Here is a 25951-nt window from a genome sequence, read left to right as displayed (position 1 = left end):
AGTGGGCCTCATAGCATTAGGCCTCTATTTTGTCTCTATAGAAATAAGAAGATAAACCCCTTTATGCTCACCACTAGTTAAAACTGACAATTTTTATAAGCTAAAAATCTACACTAAACCCAAGGTTGGATAAATAAAGGTTCTTCTTCAGATCCTAGAGCACAAGAGACTTCCCAACTTCAGGCAGGGTAGTTAAGCCTCACCTTCCTCACCTGAATGATGAGGATTCTCATTATACCTTCCTTACGTGGCAGTTGTGAAGATTTTTACATAAGACAAAGGTGTATTTAAAGGGTTTTGTATCTATTGCTTGGGACAAATGGGAAAGTACCCACTAAATGATGAATGTTATTGTTGCCTAGACTGGCAGGAGGAGAAACACAATAGAAAAAATAGAAAAAATATTAGGGAATGAGCACCTGATCTAGCTGAGGGGTGAAGAGGTCCTAGTTAAGGTAAAGGCTGTGGAAAGGGGAATGATGTTATTTATTTATTTTTTTGAGAAGAATTACTTATCGTACAAACACTATTATGACAATAACACAAGAAATCAAAGCAGAGCAAAGATTACCCCAATGCAATTGTCACCTCGGGTTCTGGCAGCCCTTTAAAATTTGTTCCTGTTATCCATTCCCTGTTTACATGCACCGGTAAAAACATAACCATAACACAGCTCTGATTTTGCATTCCCTGGTTTTTCCCTTATGTAATTAAATTACATAATCTGATATGATACACTAAATTGTTTCTAGATCTTTTCATCATAATGAATCTCATGGCAATGAAAGTCTTTGTGCTGGTAGTTCTGCATTTTTCAGGCTGTTTTCTTAGAAGGAATTTCTAGGCTAGAAGTACAGGTCAAAGGATACGAGCATTTTATGTTTTTAAGGGTTTTGCCAAATGGCTTTCCAGAAGGGTTTCCCAGCTTGTGATGCCACCAGTAGAGAATGAATGAATGTACAGTCCTTCCGACAACCCAACTGACAATGTTAAGACAGTATCATTATTTTAGCTTATCCTCTGTAAAAGATGTACAGTATCTCTTAATCTGTGTTTCTTTTGTAGCTAGTAAAGTTGAATATTTTCTCTTTTTTTCCCTTTTAACTGTATTCCCTCCAATATAAAAGTATTTCCCCGCGTTGATATTGGAGCACTTGAAGGGTAAAGAAAGGAATCTACTGTGCTCATGCTTTGTTCTAAACATTTTTTTTTAAAGATTTTATTTACTTGTAAGAGAGAGAAAGAGAACACAAGCAGGGTAGAGAGGGAGAGGGAGAGGGAAAGGGAGAAGCAGGCTCCCTGCTCAGCGGGGAGCCTGACGCGGGGCTCCCTCCCAGGACCCGGAGATCATGACCTGAGCCAAAGGCTGAGGCTTAACCAACTGAGCCACCCAGGTGCCCAATTCTAGGCATTTTAAATGCATTATCTCATTAATCTACACGCTACTTCAGCAAGGTTGGTGATTCTAGCCACATTTTGTAGATGAGAAGACTGAGTCTTGAAGAAACGAAATTTTATGCCCAAAGTTGAATTGCTGATAAGTGGCAGTCGTTAGATATTTTTTCTCATCATTTTATATGAGATTTTATGTAATATAAATATTAACTCTTTGGGGAAAATATTTTCAACAAATATGGATGACAATCTGTTGTTTTCTTTTTTCTGAAATTATGCTATTTTTGCTCTTGCAGAAGCTTAGATTTTTTTCATGAAGTGATCGATTGGAGAGACACTGGGATGGTAGATTGGGCCTCCGCTTCTGTTTTATTTTGGTACCAAGATCAGTTCAGTGAGGATTAGAAGCAGCCAAGAGACAGAACTGTATGTGGATCCCTTGCTAATGATTCTATCCTAGAAAGCGTCTCCCAGCCTCTCCCGTGGTTTCTCACGGAATGGGAGGTTATCCCGCAAGCCTGCGAGAGGCCATCTGCGGATGAGCTGTGCTCCTAGGCTACTTGCTGGGTGGTCTCCCAGAGACTGCTGTGTGGTCACTATATTGTTTCCTTCTCCACTTCTGCCAAAAATATAAAGAGCCCCATGACAGGCCACATATAAGACTGTTGGCCTTCCCAGTAAGACCAACAAGGATATATGGCTGGTTTCCAGACAGAAGAGGTCATTAGCTATGGAATTTAGTATTATTTCTGTTCAGAGGAAGGACAGAGAATCTCATGGAAATGGGTGGATGTGCTAAGAGAGTGGGGCTATGTTGTTAGGAGCATCATCTGGAAGTTGTTCAATGGCCTGGCCTGGAAATGAATGGTTTGGATCAGGGTGAGGACAGCAGTGCCTGGGGATGTTTTGGAACAAAGGAAATGTAAAAGTCTCCTTCTAAGGCAGAACGACTGTATGTGGCACGGCCATTCGTGACATTCCCACATATCACTCCGTCTGGTTGCCTCATCACGCAACTGATTCTAATCCAGGTGTCGGTCAGAGGGCACGATGTCATCACCCAAGCCTGGGCCTGGTGGGGTGGGAAGACTCCGCAGCCTCCCCACCTAGGAGGCTCTAGCCACAAAACTAGGAGAAAGACACCTTTTTAGCAGGGGAAAGGTGAACCCTGTGATGGCAAGCCTACAGCTGACATTGCCTGGGCTGTTAAGATCTACCCGGCTCAGCTCTGTGCGGACACTGCAGCCAAGTGAGAAAGTGAACCCTGAAAGTGCTTTGGCTCACATCACGACTCAAGGATTTTTTTTCTGATCAGCGAGAAGAGGCAGTAGCTTCTTTACCTCTCCCTGAAGGAGCGACGGCTGCTGTGAGTATAGCACAGAACCCCCAGCATCCCGACCACCTCTTTTCTCAGGTACTTCAAGGACCAGAGGCTTTTGAAGAAATGGCAAATGAGTAGAAACCCACCTTAGAGATGTCCTTGTCCCTGGGGTCTGTGTTACCTAGGGGAGCCACTCTGATTGCACAGAGGGCTGTGACCATAGAGGGGAGATGTGTGAGAAGCCTGGTAAGTGGCCGTCATGTTCATGGAACTCGAGCTTACAGAGATGGAAAATACTAATGCTGAGTTGGCTGGAACGAACTCAGGGACAGCCGGGACACCCAGGAATCTGACACAGCGCCTGAGAGGAGCTGGCCTGTGAATCCTTCTGGCTAATTGGTGGGGGGCTGGCAGTTATGACACTCTCTGGACTCCCTAGAGGGATTGGGGCCAACCCCCCCCAACAACACCGCTTAATCACGTACAGATTATAACTTTGTCTTCATATTCCGCCTCACAGAATGAATGGTCTCCATCATTTGCCCATAATGTATAGTTATCATTTCAATTAGCCAATGTCTTCTCAACAGCTTTTTTTTTTTTTTTTTGATATGCATGTCAAAGTTGGTGTTTCCTCTCTGAGATTCTTAGATGCTCCACACTGTAAGCCTCATTTGCTTAAAACTCTCGGTCTTAAGCAAAGTGCATGTAACTCGCACTTGGGGCTTTCTAACTACTCTTGATGCTGACGATGGTGACTGCCGGCCGCTGTCCCACTCCTGAAGCCAGAACCCACCATCATCTGTGGGGCAAACATCTCAAGGCCCACACATCATACCACCGGCTGATTATAACCCTGGGGCTGGTTAATCCCTAACACTGTACGGTGCAAACTCCTCTCCTGTTACTAAGAGTCCCTTTCATCGCCCCACTTCCTGCTTCCTGCATTCCTGTTATTTATAGTGTCCCAGGAACAAACCACTCCCAAGTTTCTCGAGAGGATTTACAGTTGCTACTTGCAATTCCTCGCCCAGCTCACGCCTCCATCCCTTGCAGCCTCTGTTCTGCTATAACGCACGTGTCCTCCCAAAGGTGAACTGTGACATCTTCGTTTGGTACAAAGGCCATTTCTCAGTCCTTGGTTTTTGACCAAATCCTTGGTTTTTCCCTTTCGGCTCCCTTTACTCTGACTCCTCCCTTCTGGGACAGTTTCTCTTCCCTCCTTTCTTCTCTAACTGCTCCTTCTTGGTTCTCTTTCCTCTTGTGGCACAACAACGTGAGTGATCCTCAAGCGCTTACTTCTCTCTGAACATGCGCTCTCAGTGACCTGAAGCAGAACAGTATCCGTGACTGTCACCTCCCCTTGGACACTGCCCACGTCTCTCCTTCACCCTCAAATCCTTCAAGCTTCAGATTCACATGCTCAGTTGCTGCTTGTTCTTCACCTGCACAGTTTGCTTAACACTTCAGATTCTCCATGCCTGTCACTGAAATCACCTTTGCCCCTGATTGTGCCCCCTTCTGCACCCTGTTCTGTTGATTCTGCACCAGCTCCCCGGTATTTCAGAATGGACTTTCTAAGTCCTGTTTGGGCAAAGTCTCTCTCTCTCTCGATCTTTTCTTAAAAAAAGGTTTTATTTTATTTATTCATGAGAGACACAGAGAGAGGCAGAGACACAGGCAGAGGGAGAAGCAGGCTCCCTGCAGGGAACCCGATTCAGGTCTCTATTCCAGGGCCCTGGGATCGATCATGCCCTGAGCCAAAGGCAGAGGCTCAACTGCTGAGCCACCCAGGCATCCCTGGACAAAGTCTCTTACACCCATTTTTATTTCCACTCTTACCACCATATTTCACCTCCTTTTTACTTCTTCCCTGGGTTTGTCAACTTTTATTCCCCATCTAACACATCTGAGACATACAGCACACTGCAACAGTGGCTTGCAAAGGGCCTGATTTTCAATTACCAGTAGTGAATGGAGCATGGGGGATGGGGTCTTCTCCAATAGGAGCCATATCAAAATCCTTAGGATAAGAGTATGCAGTTTGAAAAAGCCCTACATGTGGTTGATTTGTATATGCCCCAAAGGATGCATCTCTCCTTCTCTGCCTCTACTACTTTGCACATGATTTTTTAGACTTTATGTTCACTTTCTATTTTTTTATATGCTGCTGGCAGATTAATTTTCTTGATAATAAAGACTAAGGTACATTTCTTTTCCTGCTCAAAAGCCTTCGATGGTTCTCTGTTGTCTACTAAAAACTCCAAACTTCTTAACCTTGCATCCTTGACTAAAACTAATCATTATTACTCCTTGGTTCTCTTCTCTGCCTGTCCTGTGTGACAGCCAAACTGAGGAACTTCTCTGAACACTACCAGGCTGTTTCACCTCTGTTGGGATCACACCGCCCCTACTTCCTTTACCTGGTGAGGTACCGCCTGGATGCAATCTCTCTTCTATAGGATGTCTTCCTGTTCCCTGGGTGTCAAGGACCAGAGGGGACCTTGTGACCCTTTACAAGATAGCGTTTGCAGCTCTCTTTGAGCACCTGTTCTTATACTTATTTGTAGAGGCATCTCTTTCCTATAGCAGAATGTAAATTTCTTGAAAACAAGGATCCAATTCAAAATTTTCAGAATCCAGGACATTAGCGAATTAGAACTCTGCTGTGTATAATATAGGGTTTCTGGATGTTGTTTTGTTATTTATGATTTACTCCTCTTCTACTCCAATGAAATATTTCAAAGTGGCTACTATATTAAACATAAACATCTCAGAACATTAGAATAAAAATTAAAAACCAATACTAGAAACCATTTAGATCAGGGGTTAGCAAGCTACAGCCCATGGTCTAAATCAGCCCACAACATGTTTTTATAAATGAAGTTTTATTGCAGCACAGCCATGTTCTTGTGTTTATGTTATTATCTATGGTTGCTTCTGTGCTACAGCGGAGGAGCTGTTATAGAGACTGTATGACCCACAGAGCCTTAAGTGTTTACTCTTTGGCCCTTTACAGAGAGTTTCCCAACTCCTGATTTAGATCAAGGATTCCCAACTGTGGTGAGGTGAGAGAACAAAGGAATGGAAAGTAATGTGTGGATGGACTCAGGAAGGTAAGAATCCGGTGAGAATCCTCACTGTAATAACAAACTGGTTAATGATGAGAATCTGCTTTTCTCTCAAGGTGACATCCTTGCTCAATACATAGCCCACCCCCCCCTTTTTGGGACTTTTTAGTTACTTCAGACCCAGAAGTCTATTTAGTCTATTTAGTTACTTCAGACCCAGAAGCTTATTATTGTACTGAATCCGTGTTACTGACGAGGTTGTGTCATATTTTTCTAGTGTGGGAGGAAGGGGAAAAATGGGAGGAAAAAAAAAGGCTTTAGAGAGGGGGAGAAATTATTATACCAGGAGCTCTCAGCAAGCTAGTTAGAGGGTTTCAGTAATAAATTTAGTTCTTCGATTCCTAGCTGCTAAAGCAAAACGCAAATGTGGCAAGTTAGGTGGTTCTCCTTGGCTAATATAGAGTATATCCATTTACTACAAAGGACAAATTTCTCAATGCTAAAACCAAGAGGAAATTTATTGAATTCTTTCTGAGAGAAATAGGAGACAATTATGTTCAGCTGTAGTTCTGCAAAAGATCTAGCCAACATTGAAATGGCCAATTCTCATTACATTAGATCGCAATTCAGGAAGTAGGTTAGTACAGTCCAGGGACATTGGTTGTTGATGCTCTAACTTGTTATGGGAATAGAGCTCAGAGAACCTAGGGAATCGGTAGTTCTGTATTTCTCCATTGGAACATTAGTTGGCATTGGCAGGTCCTGAATATGGGTCAGGTAAGTGTAGAGTTTCAATGATTGCTAGTGGTGCAGGTTTTCTGGCGTGATGGCTAAAGAGCAATCCATAAAATGGAGAATGGTGGCTGGTAACAAAACTGATACCCTGGTATTAAAATGGAAAAGCCTGGTGCATCTTTGCCTAGCCAGCTCACCAGCACAGCTCCACATGTTGGTAGATAGTAGAAATGGGCACCAGAGCGATTTTATATAACTCTATGGAGGCAGTAAAATAGTTAAATGAAGGATAATAATGGCAGCCAACAAATCACGAATTATCACTTGAATTTATATGGTTATTAACAGCTGCAAAAAATCATCTTTAAAAAACCACTCTGGAGCTCAGAAAATTGTGAATGATACCACTCATTGTACCTGATTAGTTATTGTAGATAGAGATTATAGGTAGGCTTAATCTTAAGGAAGTAACATTTTGCAACTTTTTGCTAGGCCTTCAAAAACAATGTAAATTATAAATAAAATAAATATATTATTTTCCCATATAAATAATTTTGAAGAAGAACACAAATCTTATTGTATACAGAAAATACATACCTTGAAATGATAACTGTTTTCAAAGATTTATGAAAGGTTTTTGTCAAGTGAGTGTAAAATTTGAATTTCCTTCTCTTCTTTATGTTAGGGTACTCCAAGGTAGCAGAAATATTTGTTTGTTATTGAATAAGAGAAAAATTCTATTTTAATGTTTTTTTAAAATTATTTAAGAAACCTGAGAAAGATGAGTTTAGTAATTTAGTATATTTTGGATCATTTCACAGATGGATAGAGTTATAGAAGTTAAAGGGACATATTAATAAGATGATTTTATAAATTAAATTAATTTAAAATGATTAAAATGTAATCTCTCATTCTAGAAGACCCATATTCTTCTTATTTACATGACATTTGTTCTTCCAAGTGCACTGAGGGCAGAGCTTTCTTAGGTTGATTCTCTATGGGTTTGCAAGTTGTCCTCTTGGCATGACCCATATGGGGACAGATAAAAATGAGGATAGTGTTCTGCTCCTGGTATAACTTCATATATATAACCTTTCAGGTATGTGAAGATTTTATCTTAAGTATAATTTAACCCCCCCAAAAGTTTATGCAGGGAAGTGGCAGGATTGGAGGTGCATTTAGAACCATACATACACTATATATGGAAAAAATTGGAGATGGAAGTGGGGGGGGGTATTGTAACTGCCCAGGTAAAGGATGCTAATTATTGGAATTTGATTATCAGTTGTTGAGATAAGAGAAGTATATTTTAGAGATAAAGTATGCAGACTAGATGCCAAGGCCTCTTAATTCAAGGCTAACAGGTGATTGGCATGAAAAATGGCTATATATATATATATATATATATATCAAGTGCTGAGGTGAAGTATATTGAATGGGCGGCCAATACAAAGTAAGAAGGAGTATCGCAAGTTGAGTGTGGACTATTTCGAGATACCTGTGTGTGAGAGTGGCAGGGGGTGGGGCAGGAAACAAGGGCAAACACCAAATAGTTGGTTTGCAGTTCTGAAGCCTTGAAGAAGAGGGTGGGTTGGAAGTATAAATTTGGGAGCCATTTCACATATTTGGAATTTAAAGCAATAAGAGTCAATGAGATTACCTAGGGAGGGAATATAATATGAGAAGAAAAGAGTGTCCAGGATACTTAATATCAGGTGGAAGAGGAAGAGCCAGCAAAAGAGATTGAGGAACAGCCACAGAGAGATGACTGCACAACTGGGGACTGAAGTATAATGTCAAAGAAGCCAAGAGAAAGAAGAAAGAAGCAAGTGGTCTCATGTCTTGAATGCTGCTGAGAATCTGAGAAATGTGGAGATGAAGAAAGTCCCATTTAATCAAGCAGTGTGAATATTTTTATCAGGAGGATGGTTTTTAGTGTAGGAGGATGCCTGATTGGAATGGATTGCAGAGTGCATGAGAATAAAGAAACAAAATCCAAATGTCTAACTTTGAGACTCTTGGCTGCACAGGATCCTAGAGGCACAGGACAGTAAATAAAAGATGATATTTTCCCCCAGGCTCCCAGGTGGAAGATACTAGATTATATTTGGGTGATGATGGAGAGGAGCTTGAAGATTGATAAGACTGCAGAAAGAAAGGTTTGTTAATAGGGTTTCTGGAAGGTTGGAGGATTTAGGATCCAGAGGCTATGTGTAAGTCTTGGCCTTTAGGAAGAGGAAGAACATTTCTTTGTTTTGACTGAGATGCGCAAATGGGTGCAGATATGGCTCTCAGTGTTAGAAGGGTGTATTTAAGTGCGCTTATAAATAAATACTCATGTTACAATCATGATTCATAAACTCCAATAAAAGGAGGAAGACTGGCAAAGTATAAATTGGAAGTAATTCTATGTAAACATCAGTTTGGATGCTCCCTCTTTCACATTTGCTTCAAAGAGAAATATCTTTAAATTAAAACAAATGGATTTTTTCTTGCATCTGTACTTCTGTTGAGTGGTTATTATATTGTTGTTGGTTCCACTTTTCTCTTTTGCATCTGATCTGCAATACATCAGTTTTCTCTAATCCTACCAAATGGGAGAAAAATCATTCTCTATACACCAACTTTCAGAGCCCATAAAGATATTCATTTATAACATTAGAGCTGTCACATTCCTTTTCCTTCATCTAGCAGCGCAATTTACCTGTACCTGTAGTTGTAAAAAGGAACAAACTTAATTTTACTCTCCACTTTTCTGACAGTTTTAAAGTTACATAAAAGTAACCTTGCCTCCTCTGGCAGTTCCAGAATGTTGTCAGGCAACCAATCTGTCAAGAGTAATGAGACTGTCTTTAAATTCAAATAATTTTGTTTCATTCATTTCTATAACAGGAAGACAACTGCAAAATGATATCGTAATTTCAGATCCTATTGGGTACAGTCTTTCAAGATACTCCTTGCTCCTCCTTCCCATACACAGGTAGACGTGGTCAGAGTAAAGTTATATTCTGGGACCCCTTTCCCTACCTCATCAGCACTGCACATTCACCTAGGTTATTCTATCTGTATTGTATTATTTCCAGTTGTCTTGTATATCATAATAATGATAATTACTAACATTTATTTAAATAGCATTATATGGATTTATAGCTACAGTTTTTAAGGCCCTTTTACATGTGTTCTTCCTAACAGTCTTATGAGGGAAAATGAATAGTGATTATTAGTTATCCTTGTTTTCTAGATAAAGCTACTGAGACACAGAGACATTAAAATGATTTGCTCAAAGCTACTGAACTCTAACTTCTAGGGGCAGGAGTTGCATCCAAATATTTTGTTTTCCTGTATCATCTGTTTTTCCAATAACATAATGGAAAGCACAGAAACTTTGGAAACAAATAAATCGAGATTCAAATTCTAGCTCAGACTTTTTGAGCTTCAGTTATCTGGCCTAAAGAGTGCAAAAACAATACTGACGTTATAGGATTTTTTTTTTTCTCTTAAGGGATAAAGGAGATAATGTATATAGAGTCCCGTGTAAAGTGCAGGCATATAGTAGGGCAAAATAATTTTTTGTTATCATCTTAATAATTGAACTGATGACACTCAGGGGCTAAGAAATCAGTGTAGAACTATGGGTATTTGCATTCAAATATACCTCTTGGAAGGATTCTGATTTTAACCTCCTTTTGAGCACTCTGAGTCAGTTTCCCTATGTGAAAATCAGGGATAATTGGATGTAATTATACCTATGCTTTGGCATTTCATCAAAGATGAAATGATCCTGGCCCATTTCAAACAAGTGGTGGATCTCTTTGCAAGGCAGCCAAACATCCACACGTGTCTCATTACCTCACCCATCCCCTTACCCCTTTCTGACTCTATCATTCTGAGCAGAAGTGAAATTAAAGAGCTGACAATTTTCTCTGATCTTTGTAGAGATGGTTGGTGTAGTAGACATTTGAAATTTGTTTGAATCCCTATCATTCATTTGGTGATAGAACACAATCTTTTTTTGGATTATTAAACCCCTTCATGAGTGGTCTTGGTGGAAGTGTTATTTCCGGTTCCTGATTTCTAATGTGGAAGCTAAAAGGTTCCAGATTTTTCCTCTCTTCACCTCCTGGTGTCTACACTGGACCAATCTGCCACTTTGTGGATGGGTGGTGTGTGTGGTGCCTTTGAATCTTAAACATGTAGTATTAGGTAGAAGGAGCAGTTGGGATCATTCATTCATTATGGTGGTGCTGTGCTGCTCAGACTCACCCTGTGCTGGAGCCATGACTGTGGAGCCTGCCTCCCAGGCCTCCGCGGTGCCTGTGGATTCCATTCATTTTCAAGGCAATTCTGCAAGCCCTATGATGTTTTTCTAATAAGTTCCCTTTTTTGTAAAGCCATCTAGAGCTGAATTCTCACTGAGAATCATAATTATGTTTTTCATGATTGGTGGAAGACATCTGATCACTCCATAGCAGTGTTGTAGTGGGGGAGAAAAAGGTGTTAAAAAGAAGGAAAGTTTGTAGCCATAATAGTTAGAATGTGATAACAGTAAAAGTTACTGGAATTGATTCTTTGATCCATTCAGCACGATGTTTTGGAAAGAGTCAGGGGACTTGTGCCTGAGTCCTTTTCCTGTAAGTAGCTATGTGACGCTGGGCAAAGCTCATATCCCTGGGGCTCGATTTTTGTACCCATAATATGAGGGACCAGAAACAGACAAGCTCTAACTTTTATTTAAAAGGTCTATGAAAAATAAAAAATAAATTAAAAATAAAAAAAGAAAAGGTCTATGATTCTAAGCAGTGCTTGAAGATGGACTCTGTGCCAAGTGTGTGCAAGCCATTGAGTTAGTTATAAAGTAGTAAGGCCCCCAGGAGCTCACAGTCTTATTGTGAGGACAGCGTATAATTATACGAAGCCAAGTACATAGTATTTCAAGGAAGAATATGAAAATATATACCAAAATGGGTGGTGCTGGACATGTGCACTCAACATATTCTGAATTGGAGGCATTTTGAAGGACCTCAGGGAAGAGCACACTCTTTGGATTTAGTCCCCAAGGACAAATCATATATATGGGGAGAAAGAATCTCCTTCTAGGAAAGATGTGGCTAAGAATTAAGAATGAGCCAGGCATGTTTAGGGACTGATGAGAAGATCACCTGATAAGTTTTTAAGCGGGGGGGGGGGGTGTTAAGGGGGGCTTTAGTGCTTGATAATATTTGGGCCATATTGTGAAAATTTTGACTATAGAATGAGAGATTTAAGCTCTATCCTGTGGCCAGCAGGGAGTAAGTTGCTTCCTCTTCTAAAGCAGGCCGATAGCATGGACAGGTAGGTATTTTGGGAAGATCAGGTTGGCACTTCTACTAGATGGATTGGATCTTAGAGAAACTGGGGGCAGGAATGCGAGCTGGAAGTATGTATGATGGTCCACATATAAGGGGAGGAAGGTAAGATCTAGAATGGGGCTGGAAACAAAAGAATGGATATATGGAGAAGAATCAACTGAATCTGTGAGCCAAAGATGAAGGATACAAATATGAGAGAATTAAAAGTGATTTTAATTCCTAAGAATTCGGGAAAGTCTTTAAAAATATAAAGCAGATCATGCCATTCCTCTTCTCAAATAGCTTCCAATGATACTTAGAATTAAATCCACTTTTACCATGGGCCTATAAAAAGCTGCACGTCTGGGACCCCGGCTGCCTCTTTGACCCCATTCCCACCACCCAACCTCCTTATGGTTCAGATGCATCAGTTTCCTGCAAGTAGCCTTCTTTCCTAAGGGCTTGTCTCTTTGTTTCCTTTTGTCTGGAATGTTCTGCCCCAGATGTTTACAGGGCATTGCTGTTTTAGCCACACAGGTCTCTACTCAAAAGTTACTTCTTCATAGAGGATTCCTCTCACCATCCTACATTAACTCATATAATCTGATGCTGCCCATCCCCTTACCCTGCTTTATGCACCTTCACAGCACTACGTCTCACAACAAAGCCCCTATTATTTTGTTTATTGTCTATCTTTTGTGTCAACTCAATGAGGAAGATTTTGTCTGCTTATTTTCTACCTTTGTGTGTCACTGTGTAGGTGCTCAATAAATATTTGTGAATGAACTACTGATTCCTTAATTGGCAGGTGCCAATTAAGCCGTCCAAGAAAACAAGGACATTGATCTGAGGACGGAAGATCCCGAGTTTGATTTTGTGAATGTGAAATGAGATTTCGGTGCCCAATAGTCTAAAAACGTTTCTGTCGTTTGAAAAGGACTTATTTTTTTTTCCTCCAACAAATGAACTCTTCTCCCTTGCCACCCTCCAAAAAACCTCTTAAAAAAGTATTTTGATGCTTGCAGTAGAGAAAGCACAATGATTTGATTCTAATCAGAGATTAGGAACTTTCAAATCATTTGCTAAATTTATTTCCAGAGGTTCCCAGAGCTTTTAAAGAGGGGGTTAATTTGAACCAAAAGAGATAAAAGTGAGACATGTTAATTGAATGTCCTATCTATCTGTCCATTTTAATATAAAAATCAATTTCTAAAGTACAGTTATAAGGGAAAGTGATTTGCCTAATTTATAGGCCAGACTGTGTTTCCCCGAAGCTGACACCACCTCCACTCCCTCGGTTTCTTGGCAGCCCTGCTCTCTGAAAGGGCCAATTCACTCATCTTTCTGGAGACATTTGTGTCATCAAAGCTCCCTCACTGTCATGGCAGCAAACAGCATATATATTTCCTTATCACTTAAAATATAAACATACAGAACATCCCCTTGTCAATTTGTAGCATCTAAGCCACGAGCACAGGTATCTGACAACCCTGGAAGCAGGCGTAGATCTCCCTTTATCCTAGTCCAGTATAATGGACACGAAGCCACCCCATAGATGTGTGCAACTCATGTAGTTGCATCGGAAAGGGTAAGTTGGGGAGAAGCTTCTCAAGGTGAATGAGATTGTTGGTCTCTGGCCAGTGCTATTGCCTGATCCCCATCCCAGTTGTTTTAATCCCTTGAGTCCACACAAGGTAGCAGTGTGGCTGTGGGGGAACGAGGAAGGGGAGACAGGACTTCCCTGTTTGCTTCACTATCTTGAGGTCGCCAAGCTCTGGCTTTAGGAAAACCAAAAGTAGTGGTGTGGGCTGCCTGTGAGAGTTGCATGTCTTAAGGTTCAGTGAGAAATAGAAACCGCAGTCCTGTGTCAGGTAAGATGCCCAGTGAATCAGATGGGTCACGTGTTCCAATCCCGCGCAGGATGCTGTAGTTGTGTAAACTAAAAAATGTAGATCTAGCCCAAGGATAACATGAAAACGAGAGCTGAGAGTCAGGTCCTTAATTGGGGAGGTTTCTATTTTCACTCAGGGGGAAAAGAAAGTTCTTTGTTTTAACAGATCCTGAACATCCTCCAGATTAGCCTTCAGAGTACTCTACCTCGTCTCAAAGGAAAACCTTTGCAGGTGCTTCAGAGAATGCATTCACTGTGGGATGCTGGGCGATCACATTCACAATAACAGCGGGGCTCTTAGCAGGAAAGGGATTGTATTGTTAAGATAGAGGGAGGAGAGAGAGGGAAGTCGTTTTTTTTACATTCCACTGAAATATAATACCATCAGAATATTTGAAGGATGGATTTTTTTCAGTATAAATAAATAATAAATGAATGAATGAATGAATGAATGAATGAATGAATGAATAAATGTTGAACTCTAAACATTTACCTTAAACTATATGGCCTACAGTGGCACCTTTGCTTCTTGCGAACTGGTGGAGGAATCAGGAGTGGTAGGGTGATGTTAACTCCCTGTAGACATTGCAACAATCTATGGGCCATATCCATGTCCCTCAGGTCTATAATAAAGGTTTGGTGTAGGAGATGGAGCCCCAGGTTGGGGGGCAGTGGGCTCTTGTCCTGGATCTTCCACTAACGAATGATTGCTCTGACATTGTAGAGTTGTCTTAATATCTCTGAGCTTTGAATTCCTCATTTGCATTAAGGACATTGTTTTGCAACCTTCTTGCCAAGTAAACCCTAAGAAGAATTTGATGAAGCTGTATGATTCCTCTTCAATATGTGTGTTACTCACGCATATGCAAACAGGCGTGGAGTGGTTCATGGGACCCTGAAGTCCAGTAGGACTCTGAGGTTAAGAGTCTCTGGAATGGAGCATTCTGCTCCCTTCCAAAACTACAACGGCATCAAATACAAATCACATATTTGAACCCAAAACCATTTTATTAATTGTTTATTTGTAACCTGCTGTCTTACAATTGCACTTCCAACAAGATTTTCCCTGCATCATTAGTGAGACTGATTGTTTTAGGAATTAGGCAGGAAGGAAGGATTCCCAATTACCCAAGGATCCCAGGAGACTGATTTCTGAGGAATTTTATTACATGTGCTATAGGTATGTTACAAATATAATTAAATGGAGGGTGTGTGCTTGACCTTAATATTGTGTCTCCACACCTACTTGTGGTCTAATATCTGTTGTAATCAGAATTGTCTTGTTTACACACTTTCCACTAAGTTAATTGTTTTGCAAAGAGTTTACACATTGGTTATTGATTGATTAATGGCCATTGACAAACACACTGCTCTTAAATTTCACTCAATCAGCAATTTTATAAGTTTTACCCCTGGTGATGACAGGATAATGATTTACTTAAAAGAATAACCATTAACCTCTAGAATAAGAGCACTAACAAAGATAGTTGGAGAGCTCACCAATTAACACCACGGTTTAATGGATAAGATCCAGGGCTTAGCAGTCTTATAGATCTGGGTTCAAATCCCAGTTGTACCTATCCCTAAATCTGTCAAGTTGGGCAATTCTCTAAGCCTCTCTTTTCTCCTCCGCAGCATGAGACAACAGCTATACACCACTCAGAACGCCGTGACAAGGATTAACTGAGCGAATACGTCAAAATGCTTATCATTGTGCTTGCTATGCAATGCAGTTACTAATATTTCTATTGTTTTTTATTATTATACTTACAATCTTTTTATTATTATCTGCAACAATGAAAAAACCCCCACATATTGACACATAGAAAACACTCAGCAAACACTTGTTCACTACCTGCTATGGATTAGACCCATGAGATATTGTGCACATAGCACCATTTCTGCTCCCAAGAACACACACGGAGCCTACAACATGATTTCCTCTACATGGCAACAACGCCCTTGAGGGTGGGCACTGTTATTTGGCTTTCACCCTTCGTTCAATAAACAGCTCTGGAAGAACGTCTTGCCAGTCACTGCGAGCTGCCTATAGGACAATATCAGCTTCTATCCCAGCTCTTCTGGAGCCGGTCCCTGCCTATCTCCCAGTCATCTCTCCTCTCTTGTATATTAAGCTCCCTCCAAACTACTCTCTTATGTCCAATAAATCCGATTATCTGTTCCATGCCTTCATGACTTGGGACCTGTGGTTTCCTTGGTTTGTAATGTCGGTGAGTTTCCTTCCTTTGTTGGTTAGTGATCATCTGATCCATTGGGCACCTACTATGTACTGTGTATGGACTGAATTAAGTCCCCTCAAATATATTTGAAGTTCTAACTCCCAGTATTTCAGACTGTGACCTCATTTAGAAATAGCATCTTTACAGAGGTAATCAGCTTAAAATAAAGACTCTAGAATTGGCTTTCTTCCAGTTTAACTGGTATCCTGCTAAAAATGGGAAATTTGGACACAGACACTTGCAGAGGGAAGATGATATGCAGATTCACAGAAAGAATGCCACATGTAGACGGAGAATGGAAGTAATGTATCTGTAAGTCAAAGCATACCTGGGCCACCAGAGCTGGGAAGAGGCAAGGAAGGATTTCCCCTACAGGTTCAGAGGCAGCGTGGCTGTGCTAACATCTTGATTTTAGATTTCTAGCCTCCAGAACTGTGAGACAATAAATTTCCACTGTTTTAAGTAGTTTGTGATACTTTTTTTATGGCAGCGCTAGGAAAGGATTACATACTATCTTTTAGAACCAGGTAGAGATTTAGAATTATAAACTTTTAAAATAAGAATGCACTTTTGTGGGGCACCCAGGGGGCTTAGTTCATTAAGCGCCCAACTCTTGATTTCAGCTCAGGTCATGATCTCAGGGTTGTGAGATGGAGCCCCAAGTCTGGCTCTGTACTGGGCATGTAACCTGCTTAAGATTCTCTCTCTCCATTTCCCTCTGCCCCTTCCCTCTGCTCATGCACACATGCTCACTTTCTCTCTCTCTCAAAAATAAAAAAAAAATGGACTTTTGTACCTTCCTTCTTTTATGTATGAATTCAAGATAAGGACACACACACAACTCTTGGTTTCTATCAAAGGGCTGAGCAAATAGCAGGTCCCACAATCCCTACATACTGATGCATGGAGCCAAAGCAACACGGAGCTGTAAAACAAGCTCTGGTTAGAAGCTACTAACTAGCTAAAAAGTTCTCTTTACTTCTCAGTTTTTTTAATCCTTCCAAAAAAGGGCTGGGTTGCCCAGATTTTTTTTTTTTTTAGATATAAACACTGTATGATGCCATGTTCTGGGTCAAACATTTCGAAATTGTGAAGTTTATTTTGAAATAATTATATGTTAACATGCAGTTGTAGGAAATAATAGAGAGATCCATGAAAACTTGATCTTATTTCTCCAAATAATCACATCTTTCAAAGCAGTTTTAATGCAAGCTATACTTACTGGAATAAAATGTTGAAGACATTTTTTGCAGGCAGCTCTGTTTACCTCGCTGGCTTAAACATGATATGGAAACCTGGTCTCTTATCATTTCTATGATAAAATCCTTGGTCTCTTTGCTTTAGTGACCATTTCACCCTTTGGCCTTTGTCCTACTTAATTTAGCTTTGATCAAGGTGACTTTAGGAATGGAGATATTAGTTACTTTCATCACTTTCTAAAGATTAATTTTTTAAAATTCATGATAGACATAGGGAGAGAGAAAGAGAGAGAGAGGCAGAGACACAGGCAGAGGGAGAAACAGGCTCCATGCAGGGAGCTTGACGTGGGACTTGATCCCGGGTCTCCAGGATCATGCCCTGGGCCAAAGGCAGGCGCTAAACCACTGAACCACCCAGAGATCCCCCTTTCATCACTTTCTAGAAAATGGGGGCCTGGTAGCCAAGGTATATATTCTCATCATAGTCTGTTCCTTTTGCAGTAATAAATAAAAGGATGATATCAATCATAATAATCAGGACTTCTTGGACACTTAGTGTATGTCGGCCAGACTCAGGCTAAGGGCTTGAGAATCACTAGCTTAGTTTAGTCTCAATCGTATGAGGGAGATGCTATTATTATATCCATTTTACAGGAGTGAAAGCTGAGGCCTAAGGTATCTAATGAATAGCTGTCAGCTGGATTTGAACATAGATCTCACTCCAGAGCGTGACTTAACTGCCATGCCACAGGGTCAGTGAGTAAAGGTGAACCCATTCACAATTGCTATTCTTTTTACACTTTCAGACTGAGCCTGACTTTTCACTAGGTTCTGCCCATTACGGACAAAGCTTTAGGTTGTGATTGCACAGGCACAGTGGTCCTTCTTTCCTGCCAATGCCCCAAATGAGGAACAGAGGAAAGCCCATTCTTCTGGTCAGGGCTTGGGACCCTGCAGTCATGCCCGGAGTTGAGGAAACACGAGAGGGGAAGGGATAAGTGTGCAGTTGTTAGCAACCTCCTTCCTCTCTTCACCTTGGACTCCGTTCTGACCCACAGTGTTACTTTCCTTGTCAGGGTGCGAAAAGAGAACCCACCTGACCTCCTTCTCATTGGTAATCAATTAGGCCAAAGAGCTGTTTCTTTCAAAGTCGTTCAAAAAACCCCAAATCTGTGTGCAGTAGGCTCATGACTAAATTATTTATTTGGTTTGTGTTGTGTTGTATTAATGACCTTGCTTGTTAAAAACACCATAAAATGACTCATAGGGTGGTGTGCTGTTAAGGATCAACTCATGCTAATTAACCACTTTTGTTTTATTTATCAACATGGTTCAGAACTGGGGCAAAAGTCAACTCACTTTAAAATGTGTATATTTTTCCTCTTGGTGTTTGCATTTAAAAACCTACATTCATTTGCTCCAGGGTAATTCACGGACCCTTACCACCTCTTTTCTTTCATTTTCTTGATAACAGTTCTTTTGTTTTTCTTGGTAATTTCTTGTCATTTAGTCTGATCATATTTACGTACATTTTGTACCTGACATTTCTGTGTATCTTATCCTTGTAAGTCTAAGAAGAAACTATAATGACCAGGTTATGTTGAGTTCCACAGCCCATGTCCAGCCTAGCCTTAATTTAAAACACAAACAATGTAATGCCAAAATGCCTAGTCCTCTAGGATGTGGTGTTAGTAATCCCCCACCTGGAATCTTGGGGACCATCTCAATGATGTCTTCCTCTGCGTTCCTCATTTCCTAGGGTGACTTGGAACTCCAAGAGCAAGAAGTTTATCTCTGAGGTCTAAAACAGGGAGAGTCAACAGCCACTAACTGTCGTATGAACAGGTTAATGAATAGCTAGCCCGGCCTAGTGTGTTGTTGCAGGAAATGGGGGGAGAGAGAGAGAGAGAGAGAGAGAGAGGGAGAGAGAGAGAGAGAGAGAGCTATGTGTGGATGGGAGCAGGGAGGCCTGAGGCAACATTGTTAGCAGTATGTGGGAATACCTGATAAAATAGGTGCATGGGGAGGAACTGGAGAAACGTAGAGGGGGGTAGCCAAAGGCCTCCCACCTGACCTCCCCTTCTGCCAAGAGTGGGTGCTAGCCTCAACAGTCCAACAGGTACTTCTTCTCAGCTCTGTCTTTTCTTAACTACCTTCAAACCCATGTGACTCCATTACGATAGTATCCTTGGAATTTGACACCTTGCTTTCCAATGCAGCTGTGGGGGAAAAAAAATCTGCCCTAACAAAGGCTCACGCACTGCCCCGGAGAGCTGAAGTAAAGCCAACTGCTCTTATTCAGCAGTTGAGTGAACTTCTCGTTTTTGTTTAGTACCTGCATCAGGTAAATAAGATTATTAGCTTTCGATATATTTCTAAGGTAATCAGGGCTGTGTTTAAAAAACTCAGGTATCTCCTTAAGGCTGTGTTTTAAGCATTCATTCCGATTAATTCTCCTTTCAAACGTATACAATATTTATAAGACCTTTGGAATAAAAATTCTTTTTATTTGTTAAGGTGTTAAATAGGACATATGCTCTATCTGTAAACAGTAAAGGAAATGTCCAGCTCAGGTTTGAAGTTGAATCTGGTTCTCTCTGATAACCTGTGGCTCCTGTTGGGATAAGAGATTCCACATAGAAATTATTAGAACAGATCTTTCTCCCTCCAGATTCAGGGCTACTCCCTAGGTTATGACATACCCGACGTAATTTACACAGTGCAGTGCATAAAGCTTACTAATGGTTATTCACTCGGATGTGCAAAATACAAAAGACTCTAGGTTAAAGCAATGGAGGTGAATCATTTATGAGATGCCATCTACTGAGATGGATTGTTACAGCTAGAGAGATTTTGTTGTTTATATGACTTCATTTAATTTTGTTTATAGTATTCAAAATGAAAGAAGGATTAGGGCAGATAAACAAGAGGTTTTTCAACACACAAGTAACTAGACTTAGCAGTTTTCTACATAAAAGGCAAGTGCTGTCCATGTGTCCTGGAGAAACCACAAAATGATGGATCCCCAAAGAGCAAGAGCACAAAGTAGAAGTTATCCTCTGATATTCCTCTGCTTTTGGTTTTCCTTTGAGCCCATCTGGGAGTTGTTATTTTCCTCCCTCTGATGGGATGTAGGCTATTTTCCAATGAGATGTGAGATGTTCTATGAGATACACTGTGGGCACTGGGAAGTCCGAAAATTATCTAAGTAAAACACATTTCTGTGTCCAACACCAAATCCATTAAATGAAAGACTAAGGCCGCCCACCATCAGGTTTGAACCAACATTCTGATTGAAGTTCAAAGTGTCTGCTTGGACGACAAGCTGGCTACTGTTGAATTTCCCCCAATATTCAATGAGAATGCCTAAGAGAATGAAACCTGTTAGTGTGTATAGACTGGTTGTAGGTTAATAGCCAAGGTGGAAGGTACAACAGGTTGAAGCAGAATGTATGTGCCCTCATTTGAACTCTCCTTGAACATTTAGCATCTCTTCAAATAATTTGTAATCACTGAAGGTCAGAGGCCTTCTTATATTTTTCTTTATTCTTTATAAGAGGGTTGGCTGGACATATAATAAATTCTCAATGTTAGCTGGCTCTGGTTTTTAAAGGTAGCAGCTTAAGTGACTTATTTCCTTAATTATGGAATATCTGGAAGAAGTTTTTTATTGGGAACTTTTTGAGGTTTATTCCAGTCACTAGCACTCAGTGGGGTTCAGCCATTCTTAGGCTTCTCTCTACAATTTTCCATGTGTCCAGGCAATTATTTCATTACATGGATGTGAAAGAAGAAGGCCTAGGTGACAGCAAATGTGTTTCATGATTGGAAAATAGCCTCAGTGCATGTGGAGCTATTTCTTCTTTACGTTTACATTAAACAATTGGTACCTGCTTGGTGGACGGCCTATAGGGAGGGCCGGAGATATCAGAAGATTCAGATACCACCTTTTTTGAAGGAAAGCACGACAGACAAACGACAGACAGCTGTACGTTTAAGATTAAGAGAGTGGCGTAGGCAGTTTATCCTTAAGCAACTGAGGAGAAGTAGACATATGTCCTGAGGAATCGGGGCATGATAAGAGCTCAAGACAGGGGTTCAGAAGTAAGAACTGCTCCACAGGGGGTTGAGGACTGGACTGGTTGGAGAATGCCCTCAGTCTCCCTGTCAAGAGGGAGAGACTTGACTTCCTAGTATTCCAGGAGGGAGGAAAGGCAAATGACGAAGGCATCAAGAAAGTAGGGAGGATATGTGACAGGAGATAAACAGTTTGAGTCTGCAGGAGCAGGAAACACCAAAGAAGGGAAAGTGATGGAATCAGAGGAGGAGTTCAATGAGGTGAGGCAACGAAACAGCTGGTTTAATGTGCGAAGTTCACAAGGCTCTATTATAACTCCAAAATTGCAGATTAGCAAAGGAATCTAAATCTGAAACCAACTCGTGACTACTTTGCTTTTGGAATGGGATTGTAAAACTTGAGCCCTTGAACAGTTGTATCTGTGTTTTACATTTTTTTAAATGGGAGAGAAATTTGACCTCAACATCAGACTTAGGAATGGTGAAAATTTATTTAGAAAGTTGTCTCTCCATTTGCTGCCGTGTGGGCTGCACTCAGGTATTTTGCCGTGTTTTCCTCTTATGGTAGTTATGAATGTTGATGTGAGAGAGGAAATCGTGCCTAATCAATTTAAATAAAAAAATAAAAGGCTTTTATCCGAGCACTGCTAGGTCTGAGTACATCAAAACAGTTTTTACCCTCAAAAATCTTGTTCTCTATAAGGTAATGTGAAAAATGCACATTAACTAGAATTAGAGGTACAAAGAGATCCACGTTCCATGAAAAGTGTTAAGGAAAACCCGAAGGAGGGCGAGTGCATTTAAGATAGTGAGCATGGACTACAAACCCGAAAACCAGGGTTCAAGCCCTGACTCAGTTACAGAGCACTGTCCTGGGGGACGACCACCCGAAGAAATTTTGAATGGGCCCTTCTGAACAACCTGAAACTCTCTCCTCTCGCAAGGCTCACCCCTTAGTAAGGACGTGGGTTTTACATGCACTTCTCACAAATGGAGGTATTTATTCGTGAAAAGAGAGATTTCCATATTACACTACTGAAAACTCAACAAGGGTCCACAGGGTAGATGCTAAAAATACTGAGGTAAGTTTATAAAAGATAATGAGACATGGTGGCCCTTCTGGAACTGTTGGCTTCTGGGACTAAAGTGCTTTCTTTTTGATGTCGGTGTTGGTGTTGGTGGTGGGATGTGTTCTATTCAGCTTTTACATAGGACTTGAGAATAAGCAGATCTTTATTTGGGGGAGATGAGCATATATGTCAGGTAGCGGTATAAAGAGGAGAACTCTGCTTTTTTGTTGCTTTGACATTAATTATTGCAATGATAGCTTTCTTCAATGGGGATGTGTTCTTCTATCTTTTTATAAAATCATTGGCAACGCTGTGAGGAAGAAAGAACAAAGGGCCATTTGTAGGGGCCACTTACTCTAAAAATACCTCTCTGCCACATTGCTGCAGGAACCCATGACGAATGCCTTAGTTGATCTTATGGGTTGAGACTTTGAAGCCTATGTCAAAGCCTATGTCAAATTGGGCACTTACCTGAAGTTACCTGAAGTGGTATGCCAGTCAAGGTGCATTCAGTTAGGAGAATCAAAAGGCCATCTAACCATGGTTTCAACCAAAGAATATTTATTATATACAAGGATTTGTAATTTCAGTCACCTGAAACTTGGTTCACCTACCTAAAGATACTATAAGGCTTTTCCTACCTTTCTTGTCATTCTTATCATATTTATTGGCTTTTAATCTTGCTAACAGTCATTCATGATTGCAGAAGTGGCCATGACGTCAAGCACTTAGTTCTCGCACCAAGTCAAGCCCAAGAAACCAAGCATTAAGAGCCAGAGGGATTTCCTTTTAACAGCTGGTCCCCATCTCCCATGGGAGTAGAATCAGTCACATGCAGGGGGTTCTGGGAAGTTGTGGATATGAAAGAAGGAAATGAGCGAGTTTAGTCATGATTTATACAACGAACTGGGCTGCTGTTGTCAGGAAGAAGGGAGGATGGCTCTTGGGTAAATTTCTAACAAAGGGATAATTTGTTATCCTTCTTCATTCACTGGCAAGATTTTCTTTTTCTTTTCTTTTCTTTCTTTATTTTTTGGACGGCATTATTCGTAGGAGATGAGCACAAAATAAGTGAGAACGCTAGCATGCTGCCAAGGTCTCTGAGGGGCCATGGCATCAGAATATGGGAATGAGGGGTGTCCAGATAAGAAGGATAGAGAAAGCAGAAACCAAGACTGAAAAGGTCGAATTCAGTGTTTGGGGGTTCCTTCTAGTTCTCACATTGTGTTTCAACAAAGTGGGGAGGCACAAAGTATTCTTTTTCTACTTTCTCATTTTGCCAGTGCCTTGTAGACATGGAGTTTGTTGTCTGTATAATTATTTGGGAGTAATTCATAGAGAACCCCACTTTACGGTTCATTTTGGGCCCCTGTTTCTAGGGGCTAGGAGGGTAGACTTTTGGAAGGATATATCTTGTATTTTATTGATATCGTGGCAGTCAATAAAACTAAAAAGTATATTTCAGGGTGTCTCTACTTCAGCATGTAGGGCTTCAAGTTTCATTTGGCCCGGGGCTCTAGATTCTAGCAGTGGCTATGTTCTGTGAACCCTCCCTCCCAGTAGGGAGGTGGTCTGACTTTAGGGTGCGCATCCACTTTCCTAATTTCTGTTTAAGGCAACCAAGTCTTATACAAATAAATGCGTGCCAAGGTCAGGTCACCTTTTCTGTTTCTTTCTCTGTAGGGTGGAAAATCTTGCTATAATTACCTCAAGAAGTTGTTGTGAGAAGAAAATGAGATAACGTATGAGAGTTCCTTTGAAAAGCTTCATGGGTGGCAGGATGCGGAATGCTCAAATTGCTCCTACCGATTCAGAGTATTTGCAGAACTGGACAGTGACAGGTTTGGGGTACCGATGTCTATTACTATGATTTCAATGTTCAACTTTATCTTTTCTTTCTTTCTTTCTTTCTTTCTTTCTTTCTTTCTTTCTTTCTTTCTTTCTTTCTTTCTTTCTTTCTTCTTTCTTTCTTTCTTTCTTTCTTCTTTCTTTCTTCTTCCTTTTTTCTTCCTTTTTTCTTTCTTTCTTTCTTTCTTTCTTTCTTTCTTTCTTTCTTTCTTTCTTTCTTTCTTTCTTTCTTTCTTTTTTCTTTCTATTTTGGCATTAAATGCTTACCTTTCTTCTTCTCTAGGTTCTTTGGGTACTAGGAAAAGCTATGTGGCCAGCCTCCACTGATTTATTTATCATAAGGACTTTTGATATGTTTTTATTAACAAGTTCATATATAGAATGGGAGAGAATCATTGATATCATCTGATGGGAAAGCATGGTCAGGAAGGTTAAGGATGCGCAAGATGAAAAAAGCCATGATCTTGTAGTTGAAAGAGTTGTATCCTAGGAATGAGTGAGGCAGGTTGACAGATGTTTAAGTGATCCTGTTAGGAGACATATTGGGAGCCCTAAACACACCACTGGTCTAAGAATCACTAGATGTGGGTAGAGTGCTGGCTCTAATGCTAATGTTCTGCTTGTGACTTAGCAAGTCACAGGCCTTCCAGGAGCCTCAGCTTCCTCATACACAAGACGGGAAATTCTCAGAGTGCTGATTAAGGACAAGGAGAGAATGTATTGTCAACCAGCTATCTCTAAGACATCATCCTTCCAAGCTGAAGACTCGTGGTCTTCCTACTGTCCTCATCTTTATGATTGTTACGGTAGTCTGAATCATTTTTGAGCATATCAGACTTGAAGGGGCCTTAGGGATCAACTGTTTAACCTCTTCTAGGAAGTATTCATTGTCATAGAGACTGCAACAAAACGTCTGGGCTTTGACTCAGGGACTTCTGACTTCAAATCCATTGTGCTTTCCATCACACAAGATTAGGCAAACTTTTTCAAAGGAGAGAGCTTGGAGAACATGAAATCTTTTGTTTTATAGAACATATGTAAATTTTAAAAATTGCCCTGTAGCAAAACTAGTAGAAAAATGGAAAGGAAATCACCATATGTGTAATGGTATGTGTGAAAGTATGCATTCAAAAGGTCATTTGAAAGGATGTGCCAAATGTTCATTAATATGAGAAAAACCTAGTAAATTGTAGCACATCCCTTTAGTAGAAATTATGCAGATTTAAAGATGATATTTGTAAAAATTATTTAGCAAAATAGAAAAATGCTTATGTTATAATATAAAATAGAAAAAGGCATGAAATTTTATAAATACTTTAATTGCAACTATGTTAAATATGTATCAAAATGACTACAAAGCAATATATGGACATTCTAATAGTGTCATGGGATTTTAGATAATTTGGGGGTTTTGCAGCATAGTTTTATTATACTTATAAAATTTCTAATTCAGTTTTATGTAGTTTTTTTTTTTTGAAAGACAATGTTACTAAACAGACAGGCTTTAAAGTTAGGGTTTCAGCAGAAGACAAATGGCATACTGAATTTGGAATCATTTGAGGAGGGTTTAATGAAGGAACTGTGTTCAAAGGTAGGTGCAAGTTAGTGATGTGTGCTGGGACTGGTAACATGAAGGCCTAAGATGCCACAGGACAGAGTCTTCTGGAGACTGCTGCCATGAAAAAAAGCTGTGCTACTTGGTTGAGGGGTGCAATCAACAGAGAGAGTTGACATCACAGGGAGGAACCAGGGAATAAGTATGCCAACTTGATTCTCT

At 40.5% G+C, this 25951-nt stretch overlaps 1 long non-coding RNA gene across 2 annotated transcripts in view; it reads right to left on the bottom strand.

Annotated features, from left to right (window-relative positions):
• Window positions 1-19696: 19696 nt before the first annotated feature.
• The window catches only part of LOC144291992 (uncharacterized), a 29219-nt gene continuing 22964 nt past the window's right edge, over window positions 19697-25951 (bottom strand). For both annotated transcript variants that reach the window (XR_013359535.1, XR_013359538.1), the window contains exon 4: window positions 19697-19793. This is a non-coding gene — a long non-coding RNA (uncharacterized LOC144291992). The remainder of the gene's footprint in view (window positions 19794-25951) is intronic.

The sequence above is a fragment of the Canis aureus genome, chromosome 20 (assembly GCF_053574225.1).
Source record: "Canis aureus isolate CA01 chromosome 20, VMU_Caureus_v.1.0, whole genome shotgun sequence".
In the NCBI taxonomy this organism is placed as follows: Eukaryota; Metazoa; Chordata; class Mammalia; order Carnivora; family Canidae; genus Canis; species Canis aureus.
Note: the sequence above shows the minus strand (reverse complement) of the source record. Positions and strands in the feature narration are given on the sequence as shown.